Source organism: Aythya marila (assembly GCF_965140915.1).
Source record: "Aythya marila genome assembly, chromosome: 7".
Classification (NCBI taxonomy): Eukaryota; Metazoa; Chordata; class Aves; order Anseriformes; family Anatidae; genus Aythya; species Aythya marila.
In genome coordinates, this window is record NC_139048.1 from 13,220,715 (window position 1) to 13,232,790 (window position 12,076).

At 44.4% G+C, this 12,076-nt stretch overlaps 1 protein-coding gene across 3 annotated transcripts in view; it reads right to left on the minus strand.

The window, feature by feature from the left end:
* CNNM2 (cyclin and CBS domain divalent metal cation transport mediator 2) overlaps positions 1 to 12,076 on the minus strand; it is a 114,778-nt gene that overhangs the window by 34,726 nt on the left and 67,976 nt on the right. The gene's annotated exons all lie outside the window — the stretch shown is intronic.

The following is a 12,076-nucleotide window of genomic DNA, read 5'->3' on the forward strand; positions in this document are numbered from 1 at the left end:
CATCAGCTTCTGTGGTTTACTTTTAGCTCACTATTTAGGACATAAATTAAAACAGGTTCTTGGGTTCCCAACAACTTAATCATTAATATTCCATTTTAATGACCTGTTTTACTTCAGGCCATTTATACCACATACAGTTTGCAATTCCAGCAGCTTGAAACCCCAACCGGTCGGTCGATGGCACTGTCAGATTTTTCAAGCTCAGTGCACGGCTTTCTAATTCACATTGAGGCATCAGCCAGGGGAAGCTTAACGATAAGCCCCCCCGTTAACTTCCTGAATCGGTGACAGCATCTCTTGCTCAGTGGGATTCACACAACCTCAGAACCACGTCCGTGCCTGTGCTTTCAGGGGGAGCGAAGCTGTGGCATAGATGTGCCTGTAAACACAACCAGCATCAGTGACCTTGACTTCGCACGGGTGCAGAACCAGGGCCACGTGAGCTCCTGCTCTCTGACGCTGCACATTTATTTCTCTGAAATGTAACGCAGGATGCCCTGAGTCCATATATTGTGCTGTGGCAACTGCCATTAAAGAAAGACTTCAAATTGCTTCAGCAGAAAATGAGGGGTACGCCAGCAACCCAAAGGCTCAAGCTCCCACAAGCTTTCTGTTTGGGTCAGATCCAGGCTCAGATACCACGAGATGAAACGATGCAAGAAGGGCTGGGCAGAACAAGGTCTCACGCTGTGAGATGGGTGGAATGTCTTCTGGCTGAAAAGTGGCTGTTGGGGCTTTTTAAAGACTTTACAAGACAGGCTCGGAGTCTCAGAGAACCTCAACTGAGAGAACATTTCCAACCCCAACCTCCTGAACCCACCAACAGCATCTTTATTTGGCTGCAGTGCAATTTAAACTAACAGCATGGAGCGGAGCACTGCTGACTCCTGGACCCACGCCTCTTTATTGGCAGCTTGTATAGATCCACAGTTATGGACACTGGGAAAAGAAATCACTTAAAGCACCCAAAGACATGCTGAAGCTGCCTGACACCACAGCAAACAGACAGAATAAGAGCACCTCATTTCAGAGCTGGGCATTGACAGAGGGAGGGGAAACAGATTTTGAATTTTCCTAAGAATTAAATAGATTTTATCTTGCTGATGTGTTATTTCAAAAGTCTATCATGCAAAGTGGCCAAATGAAGTAGGATGTGTGGTTCAACTGCTGACTCACTCTCTCCAGGAAAAGGAAAGATTCCAGCAAACCACCTTGTTTGAAAGAGTGACAATACTGATGGTACGTTTGAATGCATTATTAATATTTTTGAAGAACAAATGTAGAATAACTGGCTTTGTTCCAAGGTAGAGGATTTTCAAATGAACTGCTAATACACCATCTTTCCATCCAGATATGGCAATGGTATTTGTTTCAAAAATGGTATTACCGGGTCAGATTTTAGATACAGGGAAAGAGAGACCTCAAAGATCAGTCTGTGGCAATTACACTGAATACTTATAATTACTGAATTTATAAAGCAATTTTTTAAAGTTTGCATTTGTGAACAATGAAGTAATTAATATTTTTGTGGGCCAGCCTGCACATCTCTTTGGTAGGTTGAGTAGAAAGAAAACCTCACAGGTAAGACAGCAAAGCCTTGCCCCTTGACCAACAGCCACTGGAGAGAACTGGAGATAAGGTGAAGAGGTAGCCTGTCCCTTGGGCAACAAGACGCTGGAGATAAATGAAGAGGAGAAGAGGAGTCCAGAGCAGCAGGTGGTGAACTTGTGAACCTGCCACAGCTTGTTTTGCTGTGACGAAGAGCTCCTTTATTCCAGAAAATTAAGGTTCAACAGGATGTATCTAAATAGTGAAGAAAATCAATTTGGAACAGCGACTACGATCTATAATTAGCAACCAACAGTAGCTGTCTTTTGTACATTTACTTTACAACTCTTTTAAGCAACTCGTTGATATGTTCCAGGTGAATTTGTGTCCAAATTCTACTGAAATATTTTGCTACAATATTTATCACAGTTTTCCTAGCCTAATGACAGACAGTAAGCATGACATTTGAGAAAGCAAGAAGATGATAAAAAGAATTAGTGGAAAGGCTGCTCATTGTTTTATTTTGAAATTCAGGCCAAAATGACTTCAAAGATGGCACATAAATCAGGGTAGCTCAGCCACTTTCCAAATGCTGGGTGTGGATGACAGGGGATCACATGCAGTTCACACCTCCATTACAGCATCATTCAAATTCTTCTTGTCTAATATTTACCATAAAGTGAAGAGATATGATGACCTATTTTGTTTTCTGTGTCAGGATGATGTTTCAGTGACGTAACAGGAATACTGCCAGGATGGTATTTCTTTCATGATCTGCCTGATGAGCCTAGAGAAGTGGCAGTGCAACTCATCCCATCTTTTCTTTGGTGTTCTGCAGAGGTCTGTATCATTATTTTATTCTCATCCAAAATGAATCTGAACATACTTGGTCCCAAACGAACTAAGCATTTAGCTTTAATATCACTCATTTCTAGGACTTCATTTATTTTGACAATTTTACTCCAGAACAAGCTACAGCTAAGTCCATGATGCTAGAGTCTCAGCTGGGAAACATTGACCTGATGCACCCAGCTCCTTTTACAAAGCTCGGATGAGAGCTACGGTAAAGCACAACTCCACTAGCTGGGGAAACAACCTCACTTACCACGGTTGAAGCCACTGGCACAGGTCAGATTAGTTAACAGACTTGTGCTTTACAGTTCTCTTGCTTCCTTGGGCAGAGGGGGGATTGAAACTCAAGCAGCCCATTCAGCTTTGCCCACAGCTCTGTGCCCATGCTACAAGCACCCAGGAGCGTGCAATACCAGCATCCCCACACCCCTAAAATGTTCTGACCATGGAAAGGGCCTCAGAGCAATGGTGTCCCGTTGTCGTGACTTCTGCCTTGGATTTGTTTGTTTTCAGCTAGGATTAGGCTGAATTCTTCTACATCCCAATAAACACTGAAGTAAAGCAGCTCTAACTTCTGCTAGAGGAGATATGGGCAATTAGGTCACGCAACATACATACGCACACTTCACTGCTATTTTCCATGACCGCTTGTAAATCCAAACATTCTGGGTATGCCCATACAAAAACATCAACATAAACCCCAACCAGAAAACCAGTCTACTATACTCCAAGGACTTGCCCTGAAATCTACAGTATAAACAACAGTATTTATCTAGCATATTAACAATAGCAGAACGGATGTGTGTTGCTCTATGTGCCTCACAGAAGACGAGCCAAGTACTGGGGCATGAGAGATGGAAAAGATAAAATTCAGAGCCATTTTTTTTGTTTTTAATTTTGAAACACATGGGTCTAACTTTTCAGATCCACACTGTAATACTCTTGCCTGTCCTCCTGCATCCCCTCCTTGGGCCTGCAATATCCTGGCTCCTTCCTTCGTCCTCTGCCTCGCCGGGACGGGTCCCTGCACAAAGGCAGCTACAAGAGAGGTGATGCAGCCTTCACCATGGGCTGAGCTCTCCTCATCCTACCTCAAAGGGAGCAACAGGAGAAGTTTCCTCTCCTATCCCTACACCGCATTTTTACGAAACTTACGGAAACATAGCATTTCCAACTTTTCAAAATCCATGCCTTCCAGAGTTACGGAAGGCTGGGACAGGTAAGGAGAAAAAATAAGGAACAAAATGACTGACACGGTGCAGTCACAAGGTTTGTTTCATGACATCTTAAAAATGAACCAAAACAAAAATGAACTTCAAAATATCGATAAAATTTCCACCTACAGGAAAGAGATCACCATTCCTTCATGACCCGTGGCGCTGCGGGTGCTGCTGAGGTTCCTCACAGGCCTCGTTGGAGTCCATGCGTGCCCGGCACGCTGCTGTCCCTACAAGGGTTAGGCAAACAGGCCAGCAGAGCCCGGCGCAAAGGAAATGCATCTGGAGTTCAGGGCACGGCTATCGCTTGGCTATTTCTGTAGCGCCGGCATCTAAAAAAAGACCCCGTTCACACAAGTAGCTATTTTACCTTACTGTCCCACAAGAACTAAATGCATTTTTTCCGATGACACTTTCCCACCATAAAATACACGGCAAAATGTGACAAATATTTTGAAATATTCCTATGAAAGCATGTTGCTTATATATAGAAACATGAGTATATATGGAAACACACAAAATGATGTGGTTATATATAGATGTCTCCTCACTGTATAACTAATATTAGTTCGTGGAATTGGAAGTCACACGCGACAAAAAAATGAATTAGAGTTCCAGTGAGCTTTGCCATAAAGCAGACAAAGCAGCAAAACCCACTTAGATTTATGATAATCTTAGTACAAATTGCTGAATGGTGAATTCCCTTGAGAACTTCTCTGACACAAGAAATACTCAAAAAATAAACAAAGCAGGAGACGAGTCCAAGAGGCTCGCTGAAGAGACATTTATTCCACATCTTTTTTGCTCCTCCACTACAGCAAAATCTCTGAGAGGAACCACAAGTCAGAGGCCCAGAGGTCTTCTTGGGCCCTAAAGCTTGTTTTGTGGTTAACAAAAGACCATCAGCTTCATAAGGTCCTTAGCAATTAAAACTGCTTTGGTGGAAACGTTTCAAGTATCTACTACCACTACTACCCCTGTGAGAGTATTCCACACTATAATGCTTCTTTTAATATAAAGAAATACACGTTGGTAGTCACACGAAGGTCCTAAAAATTCTTCATAAGACTTATTTCCATGAGTCTTAATGGTTTTAATTTTACTTCCTAATTTCTCCTCCACGGTTTGGTGTCCCAAACACCATGTTTTTGCATTAGACCAGAATATTAAGGTTAAATTGACTTATCTGTTTCAGTGTTTAAGTTGAAGGAAATAAAACGAGTGAAAATATATGAGAGAGTTTTATTTTAAAGGACAAAATGTAAATATGTTTTCCATGCTCTCAGAGGATTAGTAAAATGGATGCAGAATACACTCCCTCCCCTATTTTTATTAAGCAAACAACTCTCCAATCCCGTATCATCACTTCTGTTCAAGCACTATTCTACACCATGAGTCTCAATTCACAGTATCTATACTATAGTCCTTAAAACTGTCACAGAAGCCTATTTTAACATCTAGCCAAACAGCTCTGCTTGACTGCTTTCATCAATGAGTACAGAATCTTGATTTTGATAAAATTTATTTTTCAGCAACAAAGGTCTGGTACCTTTGTAGCAGTTTCACAGTAAATGCCAACAAAAATAGTCCTTGGATGATCTGGACAATAAATAACCTTTTTTTCTTTTTTTTTAACAATAAATCTACTGGAATAACAGCATTCCCAGCCCTGTGTCCCAGTGACACAACTTTGAGAAGCATAATGGAAGCTACCAAAGAAAGCAACCAAAAATAACGTTCAGAAAGTGGTCTGAGTGAGGAAAAACGCAGTGGCACTGTTCATAGAGCTTTAGTGGAGATCCTCACGTGATAGGGGTGTGTAGAAAAAGTGGCAGATAGTTCAAGAAATTAAGATGTACTATTATTCTCAGGAACAAAAATTTGCCTCCTCTCAATCTTCAAAGGCTGCATACATCTCACCTGCTTGCCTCCATGGCAACTGGATTCTCTTCTTATCAAAAAGCTCCTGATATTATGCTCTTGTCTTCTCTCCCTCACTGAACTGTGCTACTCTGGCTGCATCAAATATCCAGAAATTCAAACAGGACCAAGGATGAATAAATTCAATTGTACAATTGAAGCGGTGAAATCTCAAAGACTTCTTATAAAAGCTTTACCCACTTCACAACCTTCTTGCTGGCTGAAAATTAACAACTCTTGAATAGGTTCAGTTGCATAATACAAGAGAACTTTGCCACAATGTGATCCAGAACAGGACTAGATCTTGTTCTAGATCCTAGGACAAGGAACTCCAAACCCACCCAGCCTCAAAGAAACACCCAGTTCTTTCATGACAACAAGTGATCAGGAGCTCAGATCTATTATTCATGTAGATGATGACATGTCTGGCAGAACAACAGCTCTTGGCAGAACAGCAAAATATTTATTCAGTGTAATAACTCAAAGGAAATGATTTGCCAAATTGACTGCAACAATAGGCTTCAACCTTTTTCAATTTGTGGACTGCTAAAAATGCTCAGTGGGAATGCAGAGCTCTGCACAGACAAGCAGTCTACTGACAACAGACTTATTGTTTTTAGGATACCTTTTACTGAGATGTCAGAAATAGTCCTTGGACACAAGCTAAAAAAACGTCCAGACCATGTTATTTTCTGGAAGTGTTTCATCCAAATATTAAGCAATCTTCCTTACCGTATAAAATACCAAGACTTAAAAGCCTGAAATCAAACTGTTACAGCTCTCTGCAAAATGAAGATCTTCTTACCAGTGACATCAGCAAGAGCAATCTGTTTACTTGCCACATATGGAGACCAACCACCACATAGAGTGGTCAAATGGCAGAACTCAGCAGCACCACTAAGTCTTCTCTCAATCCCGGTGTGTCGCTGGGAGCACCTTTCCCACACAAACATCAGGGAGGCTGGAAGCCCCTAAATGCTGTTCTAAAAAAAATTCTGTGCATTAAAACAGGCTCCTGCAAAAACTGTTGTTTTGCCTACAGATTGATGGTCCAGTTAATGTGACAAGACAGCTGGTGAGAGCTCCATTCCCAGAGAGGCTCAGCGCATGTGCACCCAGCTACCCTACCATCAGCATAGCTGCTGATTCAAAGATCAAAAGTATTTGGGGTTTTTGTTGCCACAGTCATGTATTCCCTTGGCACAGGAGTCCTCAAGCCTGGGACCACTCGTGATGGGTGTATTATGGAGTAGAGTGCCCTACGGTTCCTCTGGGCAGAAAGCAAGAGTGGATGCAACCCTGGGATGGACCCTGAATGCCGAATCCCACACCGTTGTATTGCTAAGGAAGAGCTGAAGCTGCAATCAGTGGTTGGCGACAGTGGTTTTTTTAAAGGCAGCATTTAGAGACTTATCAACAGAAGCAAAATACAGGGAGGGGAGAAGAGAAGGAACGGGAGGAACTCTGGGAACTGCAAATGGGATTCATGTTATTTCCACTGTGGTAGCAGTTGATTCAGTGCTCAAACCACCAGCCTGCCCCAGCACATCAGACTACCCAGCAATTTGCCCGGTCCTTTAAGGTAATCCACAGTAAGAGCCACAGCTATGTGGGGTTGAGAGAGGCCTGTGCACCCCAGCCTCACTGGGGGCAAGAGAGAGAGAGCGCAGGTCCACGAGGGGAGCAGGAGGTGGGAATGATGGCAGGATCTGGCCTGAAGCAGTAGGACTGCCTCAGGCACTGAAATGTCTCATTAGATTCGCTGTTTCAGTAAATAAAAATATCAGCAAGCTGGCCTGGTCTTCAGGCCCTTATGAAATGGCTGTTTGTCACAGATGAGGTGAGCTGAGGGGAACGCTCTGCAGATAAAGCTAGGGGAGATTTCAAGTGCGAAAGGAGCGGCGTGACACAGCTCATGGCAGAAAGTGTGGCTGAGGTTGACATTGCTCTAGACGTGCAGGGACGGGGCATTTAAAAGCACACAAGAACAAAAAGGCAGCTCCTGCCCACCCTGCCTCTCTCTGCATTGGTGAGAGCACAGTTCCTCTCCTCAGTATGGTGCCTTAACTTCCTCACTGAATTTCAAAGCAGCATCACCCTCTGCCCTCACACCTCTTGCTTTAACGCCATGCTATGAAACACCCTTTCTAAAACCAAACCTGAGTACAGCTCCTCGTCCCCTTGGAAGCAGACAGGTTTTCCAACCACGAGGGCTAGTGAAACTTGATGAGCAGAGGGGGGCTGAGAGAAGATGGTGGTGTTTCTGGAGCTAGGCTGAAAATGGCAGAGGAAAGCACAAACAGTGGGAAAATAACTTAAGAAAGAGATTTCACTGATCTGACAGGAGAAAAAGGCATTTTAGAGCAGTCTACTGTTCTCAGAGGACATAGGCAATATCTTGAAACGTTTAAGGGCTGGTGACTGAATGAAAATGCTCAGACCTAAGGGAGAAAGAAGAGCAGAAAAACACAAGTACAAGTGAACTGATCAGAAGTGCTGACAGCAGTGTACGAGTTATACCAGAGGATGAGCACAGCAAGTACCAAGGAGGAAGGCAAGAGCACGCTAAGACAAGAAGGTACAGCTGCTGAGAGGGGCGACTTCTGCTACCCCTCCGCTTGCCTCAAGAAGCAGACAAATTACTCCAGAAACAAGAGGGAGTTGTGTACAGAAATGTCATACAAGTGAGTTGCCCAGTGGGTTACACCAAGCAGTTCGTGAGAAAGTCTCCCGAACCCTGTGAACAATGAAAGCAGCCCTTTTTCCATCCATCTCTCCCAGAGTATTTAAAGATTTGAATTTTCCCATATCATTTTTGGTTCGTCTCTTCTCTATAAATAGAGAAGCAGCAGTGCATCCATCTCTTCTTCATCTTTTTTGGTGGTCTAGCGTTGCACACAGGCTGGAATGTTTTTCTAGTAAACGATAAGCGATGGGAAACAAGTTGAAGACAAAGGATGAGAGACCTTGAGCTCGGACAAATAGGAGAGAAGGGAGCCTTCTTGTCTTTCCCAAGAGGCAGGTATCTTTTCTCTGGACCAAAGGGTTTTGTTTTGGAAACAAACGCATCTATTTCTGTCACTTCCTTTAGACATGCAGTCTTCATGGGGCTGATAGCAAGACTGACTACAGTGTCTGAGAATGACAGTTTGGCCCCCAAAAGAAAGCATTTCTAACCTAAATATGAAACCCGAAGGAAACACACCCCTGCTGCTAAGCGCATGTCTCAGTGGACTAACACTGTGATCTATGCTCTGCTCCCAGAGCCTTTACTTTAGGCCAAAGTCTAATAATCGAGTTAGCACTTTGCGAGGAGAGCTAAAGCCCCTGGGGTTTGTGCTGAGCGGCCGGCCGGTGGAGAGGCTGAACTGGACATCAGCAGGTGGCCTGGCTGCCATGGGAAAAAACAAGAGTGCTTTGGGCAGTCAGGGAGCTGAGCGAGGAGCTGCAGGAACGCCTGCGCTCTCCCCCGACCCATGGGAGGTCAGCCACATCACTCGAGAAAAACAAAAACATGAGCAGAAGAGAAAGGGTGAGCCGTGGCAGAGGGAGAAAATGCCAAGACCGGGCAGCATGGGCTTAGAAACAGCTTCACAAGTCAACGAGGGTTGAATGCAGCTCAGGTACCTCAAGCTGTGGCCCTGATGTACCACTGCAGCCATGAACAGGACTAGCAACGGGACTGCACCAACACGGCGACATCTCCGTTAATTGGGGACGAAGTCGGGGTGAGCGGCAGGGAGGGGAAACTAATGAGTTCCAGAAGATCACGGTCCTCCATCTCTGCTTAAAAATAGGAACTGCGGTCAGGGGTTTTAGACAGAGAGAGTCAAACCTCAGCATTTGGATCCAGATTTTGAAACCACGAAAGGTCAGAGTTAATTGAGTGTTGGTCATTCAGAGGTCCTGGGACAACTTAAAAATCAACAGAGTGCTGTAAAGTCTTATTCAAGTCAGGCTCCTCTCTCGCATCCAAAAGAAGCAACGATATCCTTGAAAACAACAGCCCAGACCAGCTTTGCTCGTGGCTTACCTACTCGATACTTCCCGTAGGGGACGGGAACAAAACGCCAACTAGCAGCAGGGTCACGCAGAGCCTGGGTGCAAGGGCCTCAAGAGAAACAGCTTTCAAAATAGGCCGCAGTGGGCAGGTTCTTGCAGAGCTGGCAGGGCCGCTGACTCTGGGATAGCCTAATCCACTAACAGGTAAATCCCCTCCACGAAACATTCCTTCCTGTCTGAAAAGACTTATTTGGCAACCAAAGCCCCCTGCTTTAGAGCGAGAGCTGGAGAGGAATGTGACCTGTGGCTCCCGATGGGAGAACGCCCCAGCACATGGAGTACCGAGACCGAAAGCCGCCCAAGCCTCAGCACGTGGACCTTTCCATTCAACTGTCCCGACTCCACGTATGAGATCATGGCTTGGCAGGAGGGACGTCAGGCGCTGAAATTTGGGGCCTGAAGCGCTGTTTAGATGCATAAGGGCCCATCTCTCCAGACAGCTGGATCCCCAGAGAGGAAGAACTCTGTCTGGTGGTTTTGGCAAACGTCGTGCCAAGCGTAACGGTTCAGCCTGCTAACTCTGGTGAGGACAAAGCAGAAGGGAACTCAATGGCCTAAAACAAAAGGCAAGTGAGGAAATTCTGCTTTGGACCCTGCTTCAGCATGCCCCTAGACACTGCTCATGCATGGAGCAAACGCCCATGCTGGGTCTTTCAGGGAAAGAGAGGGCATCACAGCTGTGTTACTAGGAGCTGGCCTACCCTGAGATCTGGATCCTCCTAGCTCATCAATCCCTTCTGTTCAGATTTTGCTCTACAAGCTGCAAGTCCTAGCTGCCACCACTAGGATGGCAAATCAAACAGCTCGAATTGCACTAATTGAAATTGCTGAGCAAGAGGAACAGATCCTCTCTCTTCTTTCATGTCAGAGCAGCCAAAGTCTGGCACATATACTAAAAAAAAACATAAACTAGAAAATGCTAGAAAATCCCACAAGGGCAAGTCTTTTTTTGCCACAGTTTACCCCAGATAATGCACAGAGAAGCCTCATTTTACGTTTTTAACATTTTTTTCATTTCTCCTAACTGGGGAAGGTTTTGAATGCAGGTGTAAGACACAGTGCACTTTAGCCATGCTGCTGTTCTTGTACAGAGATGCCTTACTCCCTACCCAGATAAAGATTCACAGTGGTAAAGCGACCGTAGACTGGTGTGGCATGAGCTCTGCGTGGTCATTCATTCATCACCCCCAATTCATACCAGAATGGCATCGACTCAAAATGCAGCTGTGTACACACCCATCTCGCCAGAAGTGTTGGACAGTCACGGTGGTTTTGTTTACGTGGAGTGATGGAACAGCCTCTTACCAATGCAAATGCACAGCAAAAGTAGTCACTGGACCTGCTGCAGCTTCTCAAGTGTGCAGAGATAAGCTTCGTTATCAGTCAGTGTAAGAGCCAACTGTTTTCCTGAAAGAATCGTCAGTCACCCAATTCCACATCTCATTTCTTAGTAGGTGGCAACGTGTTTCTCCCCACCCCAACAAACGACATTTCTCAAGCACTGAAAAAGCCAAAGCATAAGAAGTTTTAGGTTCTGCATCATCTAGGAAAAAAGATCACTGCTTTGACCCACCATTAAAATAGGTATGGAAATGTTGGGGGAGGGAGGAGACATGACAAAAAAGGAATTTGATTTATGATTTATTAATCACAAAAATACGAGAAGGACCCATGGGTAGGAATACACACAAATACTTACAAACCAGCCATATTTCAAATTGATGACTTCTCTTTACACATACCAGAATTAGATGCTATTTTTGCATCACTGTTCCTCCATAGAAGGACATGTGGTAAGCATGCAGTTAACCATTACCAATAATTTCCTGTATTATTTTAGTATCTGGGAGCACCAGACATGTAGCAGTACCCCAAGCTACCAGATGCTTGGGCACTACTCCAAAGAGTTTCTAATCTAACACTGGAGAGACATGATGCATTCAGATGCATAAAGAATTACCAAGGGACAACACTCAGCAAGGCAGGTGGGGGCTCAAAACAACTTCTGCAGTCTTGTGGCAAAGGCGAGATTTCAGAAAGAAGACGAAGGAAAGCAATGAAACACACTCATATACTGAAGGAACGATTAAAAGAGGGCAAAATTTCAAGAAGGTGAACGTTTCTGAAACATAAATGATGATGAAAACCATCTCTGGGAAGCAATCCATTTTTCTTTCACCCACAAAGTCCTTTCCTCACAATCTGAAGGGTGAAGAAGACACAACTGGCTACTCTCAACTGCTTGCAACTGCTGTGGTCACTTGCTGAACGAAAATGTGGTGCTCACCCATCCCTGCAGAAGGCACAGCAAGCAGTAAAATGCAGTTTGTGGCCAGCAGAACGTGCAACTGCTCCTTCCACGGGAGGTTGGAATAACCAGACCCTGACAGGATAAATCACCAGTCCTTACATCTGTACAAAAACAGAGGTGGCTGGAATTTGCTCTGCTCTTTGCAGTAAGATGTTCTCTCTGTCTT